The following is a 12,780-nucleotide window of genomic DNA, read 5'->3' as shown; positions in this document are numbered from 1 at the left end:
ACATTCGCTTATTCAACTCCAAATATATTATTTGTATTGTTTTGCAGACAGGAAAACGAATATCATTTATCTGACTTTTACCGATTTTATAATTCGATTGATTTGTTTTAATTGTAGTAAAATACGATCGCTTATTTACTGGAACAGTTTGTAGTGGAAACTTTCAGCTGTAGTTCTGTAACCAATAACATTTATTCGCGGCTATATTTACCACTATTATTATAAAAATTATTTTATGAATAATTATGGGGGCTTTTGAATACTCATACTTACTTGGCGTCGGAGATGCCCTGATCAAGAAGGGGGCTCTCCCGGTTGGAGGCCGTCCATTGCACTTCGGGCGGCTGACAATTGCCACTTCCGCAAAGTGTGGTTGGTTGGGGCGCATAATTTTTGGTAGTCGGGACTGCGTTCGCGCTGCTCCCGGTTTTTAGAAAGAAAGATAATAGGTTAAATAAAATGTCGAATTTCAGTTATTTTGCAGCGCGGGTAAAATTTGGCATTATTCTAGAACATCTTATCTTTGTTGTAATCCATAAGATATGGTTTAATTTTAATGATGTCACTTACTTTAACATTATTCGCTTCCTCTTCAGTTGAATTAGGTTAAATATGAACAACGTTATAAAAATCCTGTTGATTCCCCCTCCTTTTGGTAATAATAAAAAAATTTATTCGCATTCTTATTCACATTACTATGCTTTCTATTCTGAAAACTTTAAAAAAGGTTTTTATTGTTATTATCATTTATTTATTTTTAGTGAAAATAATAGAGGTGCTTAAACACTAGATATCATTAGACATTGATAGAGTTAAGAATTTGTTTCGTGGAGGATCCAGGTAGGGCATTTCTAATCATGAGGAAGATAGCACAACAAAATATAGATCACTTCGCACGGATTTCGGGAACAAAGAAAGTAGAAATTTTAAAATCTTCATTCTGCCTCAAACGAAATAATTTGCACGAGGAAGTAAAATTGCACTTTCTAATAAATTAAGAGGTAAAGCAAAAGCAAAATGTAGTTAAAACTTTTGGAGACAGCTGACAAAGATTATTTGAACAATTTACAATAATGTAGTAAATTGATATTTTCTAAATATAACGTAATGCGTGGTATATTTGATAAAAATATATTCAGTATAAAGTGGCTTATTACCATAATATTTGAAGGAGTTTTCAGTAAGGATAAAAAAGTAAAGGTAATCTATGATAGTAACCTACTGCTAAATTATTTAAAAGAAATGTAGCATGTACATTTGTTTTTTTAATAAATGATCGGGCCCTCTTTATGAAATCACTATAATATTATTTTTATGTCGTTCCTTGTCGTATGCATTAAAAATGGTGTTATGCAGAATAATTTTAAATGAAATTATAATTATTCTGTAAGAAAACCTCTTATCTATACGTTATTTTTGATTAAAATATTATTTAATTTTCACAGCCCCGAAGAAAAATTACAGACAGTAATAAATTATTTTTTTTAAAAATCATCGAAAGCTAACATTTTTGTAAAAAAATATTAAAGAATAATACAAAATTAAACTGAGCACTGGAATGGCATCTCGGGGGCAAATATACAAGATGATTCAAAATATTTTTCTTCAAATAGACTGACAGCTCGAAAGATAAATTAATCTGTAAGATGCATGGAAGCACATTTTTCATATGTAAAAGTCATTTCAGTCATTGTCACAAAACCTCTATTAAAACTTCATTATACTTCACACTGTTTGTGATCAAGGTTTAAAGAAAATCTATGGCTTCTGCTTTTGCTTGTACAGTTAGATTTTCAGTTCATATATATGTATGTATGAATAAATTTCATTATATAAATATGCGGAAAAATTAAATTCTGAATGAAGCAATGTGTACATCAATTAGGAAGGTTTTAAAGAACACCCTTCGAGGGAAAAAAAAAAAATGAGAAATTTAGAACCTTTGTACTGCAACGGGCGAGAAAGTTTCCAAAAATGAGACGGTCAATATCGCCCATCAAACGAAAGCAATCATTCTATTGAAAAACGGGTTCAGTTTGAATGTCTGATAGACATCGGACCATCTCAAAATGAAAGAAACGCATGAACTTATATATAATTACAAATATCAGAAAATTTACAATAGTGGTAAATTATTTCTTTTCCTTTTGCTATGTGTGATATATATGTGTTTATAAAAAATTTTCAGTAATGAGTTCTTGAATTACATTTTTGTTACTCAGTAATTAACAAGCTTCTCAAACTAGTTTCGTACCATAATTTTATAATGTGAGATTTCGCGAAAAACGGAGTAGAATTTTGCATTTTGTCTTTAGTGGCATAACTGGAATAAAATTATTTTTTCCCCCTTCCTTTCTACGTCAATGGGTTTGCACTTGGAAACGGTGCATGACTATTTTTTCGCTCTCAAAATATTTATCGTTAAAAAAAATGATTAATGCTTTTCCTCACGATGTTGTCTCAGACAGGAACTCAAAACATCTACTTCCCAACTCCCTTCCATCCTCGTTAACCAATGTTTGCCATATTATAAGCGTATTCCAAAGAATACGCTTATAATATGGCATGGAATATATTAGCGTGAAGAAATTATCAACGCTAAGATGTTGCTTATTTCAGACACATACAGGAAAATCATAAGGAGAGAACTATGAAATCGTTCAGCAATATAATTTTTAAAATGCTGCACATGACGATGTGTATTTATTTTTGTATGCCCCAACAGCTCGAAAGATTTATTATTTTTTTTTTTTACAGAAGTTTATTTTTTTAATAAAATTTTTATTTCTATATTTTCAATCAATCTTGCGATATTCGCTTGTAGTGTACTCTGGTGCTTTCTTGATGCTGCCGTTTCACTTCAACAGTTGTCGGCTATTTGTAGAGATTGGGAAATAAAATAAAAAAATAATATGCAATTTTGGTTGCCACTCTAATTGCTTCCTTTATTTTACAAATCCCACAATAGGTTGGAATAGATTATTTAACAACAATGTTTTTGGAGCTAGATCTGCATTACTTCCAGTACTGTGTATAACGTCACTACTTAATTCATTGCCTTAATTTGGAATGGATGGAGAAAGTCAGCCAAACTTCTAAATGTAATACGTTTCTCAGGCGTCAAATACTTATATTCTATGCATTATGAGATAAATAAACGAAAAATATATACTTCCTTATCGCACCGGCAGGAAATGATATTGTGAAAATGATTTTCCATCATTTTCGCGTTAGGAAACAGTGGCGGATTTCAGACTAGACAGCTTCTGGCCACAGTTTTCTCATGGAGAAAGAAAGTGAAGTTACATTACTGCGAAAGTTAAGGTACAATTACAAGATCGATTTCTTGGTTAGTTACGTTATTAGTGATGCTATGATGTTCAACAGACCTTGATTTCATGAAGAAGGTTTATGATCACAAAAAGCAGCACTATTTTAAGGCTTTTAAATCAGCTCGATTTTAATGGATATCAAAAATTTGTTAATGGATTTAAATACATCGAATTATGCGTAAGAGATTTAATTAAAATTTAAGGCAATCAATATTTCCGACGAAGCATTGGTTAGTAAAAACAGCTAACAATAAATGCATTTATAAAAATTCTCACATTTTTACAAAATTACTGAAATGATAAAAATTAGCATAAAAGAAGTGCTTAAAATTATTTTGAAATGTGAAGCCAGATTTCACCTGTTTATTAAAACAGGTAAACACTGTAAAATGCCTAAATCCAACTTTCTTAAATGAAGAAAGAAAAAAAAAAATTTTTTTTTCCGCTATATTTGTCTTGCGTACGGCTCAATGTAATTTGACAACCATCACTACGCTATCTGTACCAGTTCTTGCAATGTATAGTAATCAGCAAATTTTGTGCAGTACTGAAGTATTTTTAAAAATAAATTCTTAAGAAGAAGCCTGATCTGAATTGCTATTGTTAATCGATGCAGAGTGGCAAACGAGATCGAGCTGCCATCTATATGCAGTTAGGAAAAGTGACGAATGGAGGAATTCGGAGGAACTGCCTTTGAAAAGAAAGAATGCAATTCAAACTTCATGCTTCTTTTTAACTATTTATTTCTTTATATATATATATATATATATATATATATATATATATATATATATATATAAAAGGCTTAATTTATAAATTTCTTTGTTTGTTTGAATGAGGGGGATTTAGGGATTTTTAGCTACAAAGGCTGTCATCCCAGCGTTCAAACATATCTTCAATCAATAAATGTCAAAAAATTTCAAGTGTTGAAGGAAAATATGGAGAGAGAGTTTATCTGCAAATGCTTTGCTCGTGAGTTGTTTGAAATTACAGCTTGAAAGAGAGTTGAGGCCCAACTTCGACCACAGGCAACGTCTTACGCTTGAGTATTTTCGGCAGTGCAGTAAGATATGATCCAAATTATTCAAAGAGTGGCATGTTTCGCAATTTGGTTCATTCGACAGGTTAAAACGATGTAGGAGGCCAGGTGTAATGAGTGTTTTGGTAGATATTCTAGCGCAAATGATGTCTTCTCTTCTATTTCTTGTCCATTTAGCAATATTTTTTATGTCTGGAATTTCACCAAGAATTTCATAATATTTGCTCTGTCTATAGCTGTCTGTTGTTTTTCTTTTTGAGATTTGTTTGATGCGTGAGATGATGTCTTCCGATGCGATCCATTCAATGCATGGGCTGATTTCTGTAACTGATTTTGCGATCAAGTCCGCTTTTTCATTCCTTAAAATTGTCGAATGCCCTGGGATCCAAAGAAAAGTAATATGTTGGTTAATCTGAGATTTTTCCACAATTTTGGCCACAATTTTATGAATAATAGATGGGGATTTATATGAAATTTTTTGAAGTGCTGTAAGAACTGAAAGACTATCTGTAAGAAGAAGTAAATGTTTCTCAGGAACGGAAAGATAGTCCAGAGCCTGGTAAATTGCAAGAGCTTCAGCTGTAAAAATTGAATTGATGTTGTGGGTTCGAAAAGCAAATTGAGACAGATCCGAAATGCCGGCGATTGAAGTTAAGTTTTGTGATTTCGATGCATCAGTTGCGATAATGAAACACTGTTTGAAGTCCTTTTGAAGCGTTTCTTGAAAACTGCCATTAATAGCTGAGTGTGGGAGAGATTTGTTTTGAAAAGGGTATTTTGAAATAATAATACTGCAATTTTCTCTTGGAAGTTGCAAAAAATGTTGATCAGAAATAATGCGATTCCAATTAATGTTTAGATCAGAAAAAATTTTATCCAGAAAAATTTTGTCCTGTTCAATAAGAGCAAGATTGAAATGTTCTAAATCTAATTTGTAGATGGCGGAGAAGGAACTGATAGAAATCTGCTTAATGAGAAATTGTAAGGATAAACGTTTGATTTTTTCACTGAGAATTTCCTGATTGGAGATGTAAAGGAGAGCTTTATTTGGTGTCCACTGTGGAACACCAAGTGCAATGCGAAGCGCTTTGGTCTGAATAATATTACATGCTTTCATGTGAGTTTCTGGAAATTTGTTGATAATGGGACTGGCGTAAAAGAATAAGCTGCAAATGCTATTGTCTGTGATTGTGATTAAATCTTTTGTTCTTGGGCCATAATGTTTATATGCAAAACCCTTTAATGCATTGATTTTTTTTAAAGCTTTATTTTTAATTTTATTTAAGATCGATCCGTTTTGATTTCTTTTTGAAAAAGGAATTCCGAGGAATGTAATTGAGTTTTTCCATTGGATGTTCGTTCCTGCTAGTGAGATATTTGGGTGGGTAAAATTAATTTTGTTTGAAAGATCGGCTATGTAACTTTTCTCTGCATTCACTGAAAGCTTCCAATACGTACACCATTGATGTACGTTTTCCATTGTTTTTTGTAATTTCCTAGCAATAAGTTCAATAGACTGGTGCGAGCAAAATATAAATATGTCGTCCGCAAAGATCAAACAATCAACTTCATTTTCAAGAGTTTCAAAAAAATCCGATATAAAAATTGCCCATAAGATTGGCGAGAGGACACTACCTTATGCCAATCCTTTGTTTGTAATTCTTATGTCGGAGAGTGTTTGTCTCCATCGCACTTGAAACGAACGGTGACTAAGGAATTGATGCAACCAAGCGCATATCTTCCCGCAGATGCCCAATTCCAAGCATTTATATATCAATCCGTCAATATAAACCGAATCATAAGCTTTTGCGATGTCGAGACTAATACCAATGAAATGTTTTTTTTTCCCTCTTTGCTTTTGAAATGCTGTAATATAATGAGTAAGTGGCTGCCCTATTGTCCTTGTATGGTAAAAAACCAAATTGTTTTGGATGAAGTTTTTTGTTCTTTGTAAGAAAATCAGTAATTCTTTTACATAAGATACGTTCAAAGATTTTGGAAAAAACAGATGTTAGAGCTATTGGCCTATATGATGTTATCTGAAGCTTGTCTTTATTTGGTTTTGGAATGGGAATAATAAGTGCATGTTTCCATGTTTTGGAAACATATGCTGTGTTAAAAATCTGTTGAAATAATTGAAGGATGTAATAATTTGCATTTTTGTTAAGTTTTTTGAAAAAGGATGCGGGAATATTGTCTGGACCTGGGGTTGTTGTTTTTGATTTTTTAATTGCGAATTGTAATTCTTCCATTTGAAGTGCTCCGTTTAATTCGCTTTCCTGATTGTCCGTAAACTGGATTGGTAATGGCTCGTGAGTACTGGAATTGTTGGCATAAAATTTTGCGAACAGATTACTTTGCACGAATGGGTTTGTGATAAAAGAATTGTTAACAGAAATGGTGTTGAAGGAGTTATTATCTTCATATTGCTGATTCATTTTTCTTAAGATAGAATAAAATAAACGAGGATTTCTTGCACTATTACATAAGTTATCCCAAAATTTTTGTTTTGCTTGTTTACTATAAAATTTGAATCAGCTTGCGAATTTTTTGTGAAGAATCCAAAATTTAGTTGATATACATTTTAATGCTTTCTTCCGATATATGATTTTAAGGTTGTAAAGTTTGTGTCAGGTTTTATCCCACCAGGGTGGGTATTGTTTGTTATTCAAAGGTATTTTTCTAGTATTATTGGATATGATTTCTGAAATGTTTGATGAAACTGAGTCTAGGTTAAGATTTGTATCTTCAAAAATTTTTTCCGATTGAAAAAGAATAGATTGCCATTTAATTTCTGTGAGGAACCTTTGTTTGTTGTGTAAAACTTTGCAGGTGGAAATTATGGGGAAATGGTTGCTATCAAAAGATGATTCAGCAACAAAACAATCTGAGCTACAGAAGAGTGATTTGGAACAAAGGGTAAGATCCAGAAGTGATTGGTTACCTGCAGGAGTAATGTGCGTCGGGTTCGAAGTATTTAAAATGACAAAATTTGAATCCGTTAACCAATCGACAAAATTGTTGCTGAGTCTGGAAGAAGTGGTTGAGCCCCAAAAAGGGTGATGTAAATTAAAGTCACCAAAGATGAACGTTGGTTCAGAAAGTGAGTTAAAAAAGTTTCCGAAAATTTCAATGTCAAAACCTGTAGGAGCGTAAATGTTTACTATACAAAAGTTTAGAGAAGCTGTAATGATTTTAACGGTGAGTATTTCCACGCCCGAATTTTGAGGTACATCGTAAGGGATTATGTATGCCGACAAATGATCGGGGATTCCAATTAAAAGGCCCCCTCCCAGTCTGCCTTCCCTGTGAGATCTAAAAAACCTTTTTTTATAGAAACTAAAATCTTCTTCAGCATAAAGAAAAGTTTCTTGAAAAATCCAGAAATCTGAAATTGAGAAGGGAGGAATACCAAGCCAGATTTTTTTATTCCTAATACTACGGCAATTCCACTGAACAAAACGCATCCTAATAAATTAAACCAACAGAAAAGGAAAAAGCAATCTGCAAACTCTGCAAGAGGTCAACCAAACACCGGGGTGACGTACACACACAAAAAAAAAACAAACAAAAAAAAAAAAAACCCAAGCATTTGGGAAAGATAAAATTGAAGCAGCGCTTTGCAAAGAAGAGAAACAAATAACAAGCAGTAAAGTGGGAGAGGAAACATAAAACAGCAAAAAGGAAACAAAGCGCAAAAAAAAAAGATTATTAATCCGAAGTCCCAGCAGGGCCACCAGCGTCCCATTGCATGGGTTGACTAGTAGAACTAGCGAAGTTTTTCGAAGCATTAAGTAAAGCTTTTTTCTTCCTGGATGGAGATTTAATTTTTTCACCTTTGTCAATCACATGAATTAACTGTTGCACCATAGACTCGACCGTCTTTTGAAATATTTCCAATAGAGCATTGAAATGTTGCTCCATCTTTTTGTTGATGTTTTGGATGATGGATTCCATTTTGTCGTTGAAATGTTGTTCCATCTTTTTGTTGATGTTTTGGATGATGGATTCCATTTTGTCGTTTAAAGATTTTTCAAAGTCAATGGGTTCCGTGTTCGATCTAGTAACAGTCGCATAAGTTGTATTAGAAGATGCATTAAATATGCGTCGTGCTTCCCCCGTAGTGAGGTGGTTACGACATTTCAGATCCAAAATTTGTTGTTCTTTGACGTACAAGGGACATGCTTTAGATGTTGCTGCATGAGAACCTTGACAATTAATGCATTTAACTGGGTTTTGACAATTTCCAACGTGTTCTGTTCCACATAATTGGCAAAACTTGGTCTTTCGAACATATCCTAGATGGGTGTAGGAAACTGTAACATTTTGAACACTGTCTAGGCCGATCAATAAAAGGTCGAATTTTCTGGATTGTAAGCCAAAGTTTAACTGAATCTGGAAGAGAAGTACCCAGAATTGTTACGAGAATTGGAGAAGTTTGTTGTGTCGAATTTTGTTTGACAAAACGTCTCATCTCTCTGATTTCAATATCGTTAAACTGTCGCAGTTCATCTGCAACTTCTTTGAGTGGAACACATGTGGGCATATCAATAAGCAGAAATCTAGAAGTAACTCCTTCCCAAATAACGTTTGAAGTAACCTTAGTACCGTTAATCTGCTCTAAGCTAAGAAGTTGTTTTGCGCATCCCGGATCCTTTGTAGTAAAAATTAGTTTCCCTTGCCGGGTAAATCTCATGTTCATGATATTTGAGTGTCTGTCGATATTTTGCTTTATGAAAGTTTGCATCAGAATGGGGTTTGTGCGCGGTATTTGAGAAGAAGCATTCGCATTAGAAAAAATAACGTTTATTTCCTCGTAATGTTTCTGACCTAAATTTAGCACAAGGTCCTTGGCAGGTTTTTCATTCAAAAAATAAATGTCAGTAATTTGAGGCATCGTGTTGAAGGCGAGAGTTTCAGAATTCAATTGAAAGGACTCATCACTAAAGTCTTGCACTGATACAAATGTGCGACTCAGCTTGCAATGAAGAAAAAATTCACAAAATATAAAGGAACAATCTTACCTCGTACAAAATGAATTTAGCAGAGTAGAAATATGAGGAGAAACAAATAAAAAACTTGTCTAAGCTTGAGAGTAAGATGCAAAAACAAAATCCACCGTAAAGTATTTTAAACGCAACTTCGCTTTTTTATAAACAAAAGACCGTTATATCTTTCAAATCAAAAAACGAAAATCTCTCATAAATTTCTTTCTTTCTTGGCAAATCAATCAAATTTGTCTTCAAGTCATTCTTACATTGGCACGTTTAGCGCCAAAGTGGCGATATTTGGTATTATTGCATTTAATTCTTGAAAACAAATTTAAAAAAATAATTCACTCAGCTGAAAATCATTTGCATACTCGGAATATTGAAAATATCCGGCATTCCTGTCATATGTATACAAAGAACAAAACAAATCAAATAGAAAAACTGAATAAATATTTGTATGTCTAACGACTACACAAAAAGAAAAAAAAAATTAAGAAGTAAAATCATGCATGACAAAACATTAATCGTCTTCATTTCATTTGCTCTAAATTTATATAAGTTATTAATATCAAATTCTCCGCAGCAAACGCGAGGTAATCTAATTTAACATAATTAATCGTAATTTAACATAATTAATCGTACTTATTTCATAAATTTTATAAAAGTGCTTTTATTTTGTTTTAAAGTAAAATGCTCATTGTTAAATAGGTTTGAAACCTTTCCAAATTTATATTTATTTTTCTGATGTATATACTATTTCCCGAAACACAAAATTAACGATTACCACACTATCAATTTTCAGATTTTTAAAAATCAAACTGTGATTTGTAACTTATTTTCAATATGCACAAGCTTTTTACAGCATAATTAATTTCGCAAAGTTTATATGTAAAAGTATTCTGAATTTGAAGATAATTCAAGTGTTCATTCATGCACGTGCCAGATGTCCCAGATTTAAAGGAACCCAACTAAATAAGCCCAATATCGCTTTACATTATTCTACGAAAAACGCGGTAAAAGTTTGTTTTTGTATTCCAGATTACCATTTATTCATTTCCCCCGGCTTGAAAAAGAAATACAATTATTTCAAAGAAAAAATTTTCTCACGAGCTGTCAATTCAAATAAGAGTGATAAATGAGCTTTTCCTTTCAATGTATCCTCGAAGCAATAAAGGATCCAAATTCCTGCATGCATTTTATCATTTCGGGGTTGAAAATTCTTCACTCCTAATGTTCTTCACATTTCTATTCAAAGCCTATCAATACCGTTTGAGAATACATATCTGCTACCGTTTTACTATCACAATCAGTGCACCTGAGTAGAAAGGAATCTCGTTAAATACTTTAATCCTTCTAACTCACATTAACGTGCATACAATTTTTAGATTCTTGGAATCCTAGTTAAGAAGGAAAGCTATTGAAACTACAGAGAGGCGAGACAACAAGTCTCAATAAATGACTATTTTTCTTTATTTTATTGAAAAAAAAGTAATGCGCTACCTATAATATAATATTTTTTCATACCATTATATAGTTGAATAATATTTAGCGATAAAAATTTAATAGAATTACTTCTTAATAATTGCATATACTCATTCAATTCCAGAAAAGAAATTAAATCGTTTTAATCTCTAAATATTTTCATATAGCATAATAGAATCACTATTTTGAATTTCAAAGTAATTCTTTTTTTTTTAAACTATAAATACAATTTCTCATAATTATTATTTAACACTAAGAGCAAAAGGTTAAAACAACGGGTTTTTTTCCCCCTCCTCATTTTTTTTTATCTTGACAATGATTGTGATAGTAGATAACTAAATTAATTATACCTGTAGATTTAAGGAAATTACTCAATAATTTCGATGAAAATAAAATACTGAATTGTGAAATATACTTGTTTAAAAAATAATGGAATTCAAAGTTCCCTGCAAGAACTTTTTTTTAATAAATTTTCAATACACTTTTCAAATAAAAAATTCAAAATGAATGATCAATTAATTTTACTTATACAAACAGCTGAGTATAATTTGCTTTAAAAGTTTGAACTGTGCATTTTTTTTTTATAAATATAATCTGAAATGGATTTCTATATTTTTCAGTTCCATATATCGATCAATTCAAAAGGCGATCTTATTTATGCTAAAAAGTTAAATTCTAATTTACGATAATTATTTTATTAAATTTCAGTTTATAACATTAAATAAAAGTTTTTGATCCAGAAAAAGTTATAAAAGTATATATATAATGATATTTTAAACTCTAATTTCAATTTAATTAATTTCCAAGGTTTTATCTTAATTTAGCCCATAGTAACTTCATGCTAAAATATTCTATTATTTCCTGATAAATATTAGAATCTATTGTTTCTTTCTTCGTTTCACTTTCTACAATTTAAAGTATTATCATAACAATTATAAAAATTAATTAATCAGCAATTAACTAACTAAATTTCATGCTTTAAATTTAGTAAAATCTGCAAAATAAATAAATAAAACAGACCTTAAAAAATAAGGACAATCAAAACTATGTTAAACTGAAACTTTTGATTATTAACACAAACATGAATGGTAGAAATCAAGAACACATTAATGAAAAAAATAGAAAATAATAACAATGTATCAGAAACAAAATGTATTAGACTAAATACAATTCCATTCTGCTATAATCTATAATTGAATAATCGAAAAGAAATAAAAAAGCAATTTTAAAACTCACTTTTTATTTATAAAATATATTAATTATGATTAAAAGAATGCAAAACTATATTATTTTAAAATGACAAAACTAGCAGAGATCGAGTGACAGTTGTGTAGTTTCTTAAAAAAATTCTGAATCACTGTCACATGATTCCGTTTCTTCTGAATCGGAATCCGATTCAGTACTTCCAATTTGAACTACCAGTTCGTCTACTACTTCCTCTAAAATTCCATCTTTTTCCCAATAAGAATTTTCAAGTTTTTCCACATGACGGCAATGAGCCTCCCATTCCTTAGAAGACACTCCGCCCAAAGCATCGCACAACAGATTCTGTAAGTTTTCTAAACTTAAGTCTCCTGTTATATTTCTCTCTTTGATGAGTCTTTTGACTGAAGACCAAACGTATTCAATCGCATTTAAATCGCAATGGTAGGGGGGAAGTCGCAAGACATAATGCCCATTTTCTTTTATTATGCTGTCAATTTTATATATGATTTCTTTAGGGCGATTCCTATCAATTAGCGAATACAGTTCCGCTTTCCTCATTTTCATATTGCATTCTATTCCGTTATTAATCAGCCAATCGGTCATTTCTTTCTTCGTACTGTATTTGGTAGGTGTCGGATTTGCAACTTTTGTGTGATATGGAGCATTGTCCATGCACACGACACTTTTTGGGCGCAAATTTGGAATGAGTTTTTCCAACACCCATTTCTCA

At 31.7% G+C, this 12,780-nt stretch overlaps 1 non-coding gene across 1 annotated transcript; it reads left to right on the top strand.

Annotated features, from left to right (window-relative positions):
• The first annotated feature begins 265 nt into the window (after positions 1 to 265).
• On the top strand, positions 266 to 427 carry LOC129964413 (U1 spliceosomal RNA). Its single transcript, XR_008784191.1, has one exon. It is a non-coding gene; the product is annotated as a U1 spliceosomal RNA (small nuclear RNA).
• The last annotated feature ends 12,353 nt before the right edge of the window (positions 428 to 12,780 follow it).

The sequence above is a fragment of the Argiope bruennichi genome, chromosome 3 (genome assembly GCF_947563725.1).
Source record: "Argiope bruennichi chromosome 3, qqArgBrue1.1, whole genome shotgun sequence".
Lineage (NCBI taxonomy): Eukaryota > Metazoa > Arthropoda > Arachnida > Araneae > Araneidae > Argiope > Argiope bruennichi.
The sequence above is the reverse complement of the archived record's forward strand: the minus strand, read 5'-3'. Positions and strand labels throughout refer to the sequence as shown.